The 7,621-nt window shown below is 38.6% G+C and overlaps 1 pseudogene; it reads right to left on the bottom strand.

Moving 5' to 3' along the window:
* Positions 1–496: 496 nt before the first annotated feature.
* LOC142616641 (hydroquinone glucosyltransferase-like) lies at positions 497–6,939 on the bottom strand (annotated as a pseudogene).
* Between the last annotated feature and the right edge of the window lie 682 nt (positions 6,940–7,621).

The following is a 7,621-nucleotide window of genomic DNA, read 5'->3' as shown; positions in this document are numbered from 1 at the left end:
AATATATAAGCCCAAAAAAATTAGCCCAACAATAAAAATTACTAATAGTAAAACTAAAAAAATTAAACCCAATCAACATATTTTACCCAAAACAAAAAACCTGATCATTTAAAAAATTTTAGACAAAATAATTTTTTATTTATCCAACATGTATGCACACAGACATAAAAATAAAAGTAAAAATAAAATTCTCAGTAAGTTGAACGAAAATTAACCTAATTTTCAACTAACTCTACTTCATTCGTTCTCGTCCCTCTCCTTCAATCAAAACCAGCTATTAGATAAATATTTTCTTTTCCTTTTTTTTTTTACCTTATTCTTTTGTCATCTCTTTCCTTAACTTCCCTCCAACTACAAAGTGCAAAATGTAACGAAAGAAAATGCCACGGCACATTGTCATATTTAAATTCAATTATTCATACACAATGCATAAAACATTCATATATGGTAGAAAATTAATGAAACGAAAATGAAAAATGGCTCCGAAATTTTGAACTTAAATGCCCCTTTGCCTTTTCCACTTGAATACTAACTCAGAGAGTGCCCTAGTAGAAGACCCATCTTCTCTCAGTACCTTTCCCGTAGCATCCTTGAGATGTTTCATATTGCTGCGTAGTTTCTCACCTTCTTCTCCTTCCATTAGACCCTTTATCACGCTTGCTAAAGAAGAAGAAAAGTCAGCAGTACACAAAAGGAAAGAATAACAGAGCAACAAATTTGGAAATCATTCATTCCTAGACAAATCACACAAAATCCTCTGCCATTACTCAATCAATACCATATTTGGCTGTCTTACCGTTATTGAAGATCAGCAAATGATTTGGCTCCAAGAGAAAATCACTCCACTCATAATTACACACTTTGAATTATTTTGAAATTCTTCTCTGTACAAACACTCAACATTTGTATATAAATACATATATATAACTTCTCTCACAATATAGAGAGGAGGCCCTTTGAACAATACAATTACTCAATTTCTTCTTTATGGTATCAGAGCTAACCACGTTTGTTGTGGTAGTGTAAAACCTTCTCTCTCTTTTTTTTCTTCTTTTATCTTACTTATGGCTTTGTCTACATCATCATCCTCTCTCAATATCACCACCATTGCACAGATCGCTGCAATGGTTGGGGAAAAATTATCTACAAAAAATTGTGTCATGTGGAGAGACCAACTGCTACCATTAATTGAGAGCATTCAAATGGTGGACCACATTGTGGAAAACCCAAACCAACCTAAGGCATTGCTAATCTCCTCAGATGGAAAAGAAGAGCCAAACCCACAATATGCCGTATGGAAGAAAGATGACCAACTTATAAAAAGCCTTATCACAGCAACTCTGACTTCAGAAGTTCGAAGCCATACTGTTGGCTTGACCACCGCACAATAGGTGTGGAAGTGTCTTGAAGATCGGTTCGCTAACTCCTCCAAGGAGAGGTCACGCGACCTTACACGGAGACTTCAAGAAATTCGCAGAGAGAATCATCGACCGCTAGATGAATACCTTCATGAGTTGAAGGTAATTTATGATGAACTAGCAGCAATATACAACCCTGTGGATGATGATGATAAGGTTTATTGGGCTCTCAATGGTCTTAGCAACAAATATGACAACTTTGTCACTGCAATGCAAGTAAGATCACCCCTCCCCTCTTTTGATAAATTTGTTACTTCTTTATCCATCTATGAACGCAGACATCAAGACAGTAGCTTGAATGAAAATCAAGCTTTCTTCTCTCAACGCCAAAATAGAGGCAGAGGAAATTCACATAATCGCAATCAAGGGCACCGTGGAGGCAATCATTTCAGTTCAAGAGGGCGAGGATTTACTCCATCACAACACAGCTGTGGTTCACATTCCAACTTTGGAAGCACTCCAAGTAGATCCTCTGGTCAATCACAACGACCATCACAATCTATGAATCAACATAGCCAACACCAACAACCCTCCATCATTTGTCAAATCTGTAACAAGCCTGGACATAAGGCTTCCAACTATAGAAAACAATACAACCATGCCTATCAAGATGAAGAGATACCACAAGCCTTAGCAGCACTCTTTATATCAGATCCCAAAGATCTTGAATGGATTCCTGACTCAGGTGCCACCTCTCATATGACTAATGATGCAGGTAAACTCCACTCACTCAAACCTTATCATGGCCCTGATAAAATTGTTTTTGGTGATGGAAAAACTCTTAAGATCACTCATATAGGGGACACATCTATTTTTACTCCATATGGACAGTTGAGACTTAAAAATGTGTTGTTGATACCTAATATTACAAAGAACTTACTCTCTATTGGAAAGTTAGCAGATGATTTGTCATGTGTAATACTTTTCTCATCTAAATGTTTTGTGGTTAAGGACAAGAAAACATGGAAGACATTGGCCAGCGGTCGTAGGGAAGGTGGTCTCTACACTATTAGAGGAAACACGTATGCCCTGTTCTCTACAAGGCAAAGGACAACCTCTAATGAAGTATGGCACCAATGACTAGGTCACCCCCAACAAAAGATTCTGTCATTTCTTAGTCGAATGAAGTTTATCTCTGTTGATGGTCACAATAAAGGAAATCCTATTTGCACAAGTTGTCAAATGGGTAAAAGTTGTAAGCTTCCTTTTATTAATGAGAATACCAGAAGTGATTTTCCACTCCATAAAATACATTGTGATTTATGGGGACCTGCCCCCATTAATTCTGTCCAGAATTTTCGCTATTATGCCTCCTTTGTTGATGATTGCACTCGCTATACATGGATGTTTCCTTTAAAATACAAGTCAGACTTCTTTGCATGCTTTAAAAAATTCAAGAATATGGTGGAATTACAACACAATCACAAAATCAAAATCTTTCAAAGCGACGGAGGTGGTGAGTTTGGCAAAACTGAGTTTTTGAATTTCTTATCTGATCATGGCATAGTTCGACAAATATCTTGTGCTCGAACTCCAGAACAAAATGGAACAGTTGAAAGAAACATCGCCATATAGTTGAGTGGGGACTCACTCTATTGTTCCATAGTAAAGTGCCAAAGAACCTGTGGATTGATGCATTTCAGACTGCAGTATTTCTGATAAATCGCCATCCTACACCATTGTTAAATATGGAAACACCCTTTAAATTGCTCCATGGAAAGGATCCTGATTACTCCTCTCTAAGAACATTTGGGTGCCAGTGCTTTCCCTACCTTCGGACTTATGGGAATAACAAGTTTTCTCCTAAGCCTCTACCATGTGTGTTCCTTGGCTATAGTCAATTCCATAAAGGCTATCGCTGCCTTTACCCTCCTATTGGACGTGTATACATATCTAGGCATGTTTTTTTTAATAAAAACCATTATCCATATGCTAATCCATCTTCTAGTGTTGCTAATTTTCAGGGAGAGCAGGATCTTTCCATGACTACCTTTATTGAGTGGTCTACCCCTAATCATTATGCATAATCTACCTCATCTCCGCCCATCACCGCAAGTTCAATCTTCCCTTACTCTATTCCTCCATCTTCCACTTCAGAGATGCCACTCGCTCAAGTGAACACTTCTACCAATGCCAACCCAAGTGAACCTAGGCCTTTAGTAGAAGATCTTTAACGGAAGCACGTGTTCTTGAACCAAATCCGCCAAGCCTATCTCCACCAGTCCAATCTAATTCTACTGATTTGGATGTGAGTTCATCATCTATGCGCCGATGTGTAAAGTTGAAAAATGGATGTCCCTCCTCCAGTGCTTCTAGCCTTTTGGGTCCAGGCCACCATCTCTCCCTCAATTCCCATCCAATGAAAACTCGTGAAAAAACTAAGGGTGGTTTGTTGCATTATAGTACTCCTTCTATTCCCACTAAACCTCGCTCTTTGAAATCTACCCTAGGCACCCTGATTGGGTTGCTGCTATGAAAGAGGAACTTCAAGCTCTCCATGATAATCACACTTGGACCCTTATTCCACATCATCCGTCTATGAATGTTATTGGTTCAAAATGGGTCTATCGGACTAAATTAAAAGCAAATGGGAGCCTTGAACGCTTGAAAGCACGGTTGGTTGCAAAAAGGCTTCAATCAACTTAAAGGTGTGGATTATGATGAGACCTTTAGTCCAGTGGTAAAGCCTCAGACCATTCGGATTATTCTCACTATTACTCTCACTCGTAGATGGGAAATTAAACAACTTGATGTTAAAAATGCATTTCTTCATGGTTATCTCAAAGAGCCTGTCTTTATGGAACAACCACCTGAGTTTCAAGATCAGCACCATCCCGAGTTTGTTTGCAAACTATCTCGTGCACTCTATGGCCTAAAACAAGCCCCAAGAGCTTGGTTTGATCGATTTAGTACTTATCTCGTTTACTGTGGTTTCCTTTGCAGCACTTATGATCCATCCTTATTTATTTTCCATAGTCCACATGGTACTATTGTTCTACTCCTATATGTTGATGATATTATCCTCACTGACAGTAATGAGCATTTCCTTGAATCCTTTGTTCGTCAACTCAGTTCCGAGTTCGCCATGAAAGACCTTGGACCTTTGCATTATTTTCTTGGTATTGAAGTTATTCCTACTCCTACTGGTATGCTCTTGTCTCAACTCTCAAGGAAAATATGCTTAAGATCTTCTCCAACGTGCTCACATGTCTGACTGCAATGCCATCTCCACACCCATGGCGTTGAAATCTACCATTGACTCCCTCTCTGATGCTTTCCCCAATCCATCTCTCTATCGCAGTATAGTGGGGGCCTTACAATACCTCACCATAACACATCCTGATCTCTCTTACGCTGTTAATAGTGTTTGCCAACACATGCATGCCCCTATAGTTGGACATATGCAACTTGTCAAACGTATCTTACGCTATGTCCGTGGCACTTTTAATTTGGCCTTCATCTTCTACATGACAGCACACTTGATCTTTATGCTTTTCAGATGCTGATTGGGCTGGCTGTCCTCTTACTCGTCGCTCTATGACTGGTTATGGTGTTTTCTTGGGCTCCAACTTAATTTCTTGGGCTGCTAAGAAACAACCCACAGTGTCTCGCTCAAGTGCAGAGGCCGAATATCGAGCTATGGCTGTTGCCATTGCCGAAGTCACTTGAATCTCCTTTATACTACGAAATCTTGGCATCCCTTTACCTACTGCTGCTACTCTGTTTTGTGACAACATCAATGCCTTATACATGTCAATTAATCCGGTTTTTCATGCACTTAGTAAGCATATAGAAATAGATTATCACTTTGTTCGTGAGAAAGTTGCTCAAGGAGATCTCATCACTAAGTTTGTTCGTACTTCTCATCAGCTTGCTGATGTGTTTACAAAGCCACTCCCTCGTGACAGGTTTCAAACTCTCCGGTCCAAGTTGGGAGTTTTGTCTCCTTCACTCCTCAACTTGAGGGGGAGTAAAGAAGAAGAAAGTCAGCAGTACACAAAAGGAAAGAATAACAGAGCAACAAATTTGAAAATCATTCATTCCTAGACAAATCACACAAAATCCTCTGCCATTACTCAATCAACACCATATTTGGCTGTCTTACCGTTACTGAAGATCAGCAAATAATTTGGCTCCAAGAGAAAATCACTCCACTCATAATTATACACTTTGAATTATTTTGAAATTCTTCTCTGTACAAACACTCAACATTTGTATATAAATACATATGTATAACTTCCCTCACAATATAGAGAGGAGGCCCTTTGAACAATACAATTACTCAATTTCTTCTTTACTTGCAACTTCGTCTCGTCCCACTATCCCATGTTCATTGGCTTTTGGTCTCATCGCAACTCGTAGATCCTCAACTAACATTAACGTACGCATTCATCTTTTGCTCTGCGTGGAGTGGCCAAGCGATTAGTGGTATGCCGACGCCGTGTACAACACTCTCAAGTGTGGAATTCTAACCACAATGGCTAAGGAATCCACCAGTTGAGCCATGTCTAAGGACATGGATCTGTGGCGCCCAAGTTGACACCACTAAGCCTTGCTCCTTTGTCCCCTCCATGAACCCTTTTGGTAAAAAAACATGAGGATCCACATGACCATTGTCAGTAAGGTAGCCCGCATCAGCAGAATCATTATTGGGATACCTTACAACCCATATAAACCTATGTCCACTCATGTGAGAGTGTTCCACCACTCCCTAAAGAAACAGGTAACACAGAGCCACTTGGCTGATTGTCCAACCATGTTATACACTCGTGCCCATCAATGGGATTAGTTGACCCCGTCCGTACAATGGGTCCAATTGGGTAAATTGGTGGTCTACCATGTGAATGATCATGCAAGGCTTTTATTGCTCTAGCCTCCAAGTCCATGAATGTATTGACCATTACACCCTTTGCCAAATGTAGTCTCTTTGAATGGTGAAGCAACCATTTGTAGTTCTCATTTGTGCGGCCATGAAGAACATCGTCTATGAGACCTTTACTGTGAATAGGTAAGCAACCCGGAAGTCTAAGCGGTTCTTGTAGGTCTTTAAATCCACATGGAACTGACTCATCTAGCTTTGGAAAATGTAAGAGAAATGACAATGCCATAGCATTTGATGTGAAGAAAATATATGATGCCACATTGAATTCCGTAGCAACATCTATAGCGTCACTTACATAAGGATCAACAACCAAAGCAACTAAATAGGTAGTTGCAGCTAATGATTTAAGCACGTTGCGAAGAGATGGCAAAGAGCAATTCAGGGTGAGGGCAACTTTGGCTCCAATAGCAACACCTTGGGGCATGTCCTCCAAGCTTGCAGGGGCAAGAAAGATGGGCTTGATGCTTGGAGGAAGACCTCATAGGGCCGCCTTCATGGCCTTGAACTGAGGCCTGGATGCGGGAATGATGTGACACGAAAGTTGTGGTGAAGAACAAGTTTCTTGGCGAGCTCAAGGAGTGGGATGAGGTGGCTCATCCCCGGGCTTGGGACAATGGCTATGTTGGGCGTTTGTTCCATGGCAACTCAATTGTGTTGGAAAGAAAAGAAAGGGAAGTTATGGGCAAAGTAAAATGGAATATATGTGGATTAGGGGAATATAATCATACATATAGTTTGTTCATATAAAGGTGTTTTTCATTTCCATTTCTAAAAGTATTTTGGTGATTACAAAATAATAGACAAAATTTAACTATAAAATTGATTGTAGCCTTAAACTACAACCTTATTCAATTTTTTTTTTATTAGAGATGAATTTTCGACAAATCTACCATTGGATTATGTTTTCTTCTTATATTCTCAATTCTTGCAAAATTTCTAGAAAATTAAAAATCAATAACTATGTTATCCATAAATTGTTTAAATTGCATGTTTTTGTAATTTAAAATTAAACATAAAATATAAGGTTATAGGTCATATAATAAATAATATCCAATTGATATAAAATTTGATATGTGTATTAAGAGTGTAAAGAACATGCAATTCAATAATTAAATTTTCAAAATATGTAGTAATATTTATTTTATAGAGATATGTTGTAATCTTATGCTACAATAAATTTTATAGCTAAATTTTGTTCCAAAATAATTAGGAGATATATAGTATTTGTAATTTTCATTCTATAGTATTAGGAAATAAGATTTTTTTTTTAAGAGATAATTACAGTATAATGCTAACTTCGCAACTCGAACTTTTTTCCTCC

Source organism: Castanea sativa, chromosome 11 (genome assembly GCF_040712315.1).
Source record: "Castanea sativa cultivar Marrone di Chiusa Pesio chromosome 11, ASM4071231v1".
Taxonomy (NCBI): domain Eukaryota; kingdom Viridiplantae; phylum Streptophyta; class Magnoliopsida; order Fagales; family Fagaceae; genus Castanea; species Castanea sativa.
Note: the sequence above shows the minus strand (reverse complement) of the source record. Positions and strands in the feature narration are given on the sequence as shown.